The following is a 987-nucleotide window of genomic DNA, read 5'->3' on the forward strand; positions in this document are numbered from 1 at the left end:
ACAAACTTTAGGATTGTTTGTTCCAGCACTTTGAAAATGCCAATGGTATTTTAATAGGGATGGCATTGAAAGTACAGACACTTCTCCAAAGAAGACATACAAATGGCTAACAGACACATGAAAAAATGTTCAACATCATTAGCCATCAGGGAAATTCAAATCAAAACCACATTGAGATGCCACCTTACACCAGTTAGAATGACAAAAATTAACAAGGCAGGAAACAACAAATGTGGAGAAAGGAGAACCCTCTTACACTGTTGGTGGGATTGCAAGTTGGTATAGCCACTTTGGAAAACAGTGTGGAATTTCCTCAAAAAGTTGAAAATAGAGTTACCCTATGACCCAGCAATTGAACTACTGGGTATTTACCCTAAAGATCCAGATATAAGGATAAGAAGGGACACATGCACTCCAATATTCATAGCAGCAATATCCACAATAACCAAACTGTGAAAGGAGACAAGATACCCTTCAACAGATGAATGGATAAAGAAGATGTGGTTCATATATACGATGGAATATTACTTAGCCATCAGAAAGGATGAATACCCACCATTTGTATCAACATGAATGGAATTGGAGAGGATTATGCTAAGTGAAATAAGTCAAGCAGAGAAAGACAATTATCATATGGTTTCACTCATATGTGGAACATAAGGAATAGCATGGAGTACATTAGGGGAAGAAAGGAAAAACTGAAGGGGGAGGAATCAGAGTCAGAGACAAACCATGACAGACTATGGATTCTGGGAAACAGTCTGAGGGTTTCAGAGGGGAGGGGGATGGGGGGATGGGTTAACTCGCTGATGGGTATTAAGGAGGGCATGTGTTGCAATAAGCACTGGGTGTTATACGCAAGTAATGAATCATGGAACACTAAAAAAAATATATTTTCTTAAAAGTCAGTCATGTAGCCTTGTTGCCTTTATGCCTGTCCTTAGCCAATTTATCCTCTCTGAGCTTTACTTTTCTCATCTCCAAATG

Source organism: Mirounga angustirostris, unplaced genomic scaffold (genome assembly GCF_029215605.1).
Source record: "Mirounga angustirostris isolate CCGP_5_RB_7025 unplaced genomic scaffold, mMirAng1.0.hap1 SCAF_11, whole genome shotgun sequence".
Taxonomy (NCBI): domain Eukaryota; kingdom Metazoa; phylum Chordata; class Mammalia; order Carnivora; family Phocidae; genus Mirounga; species Mirounga angustirostris.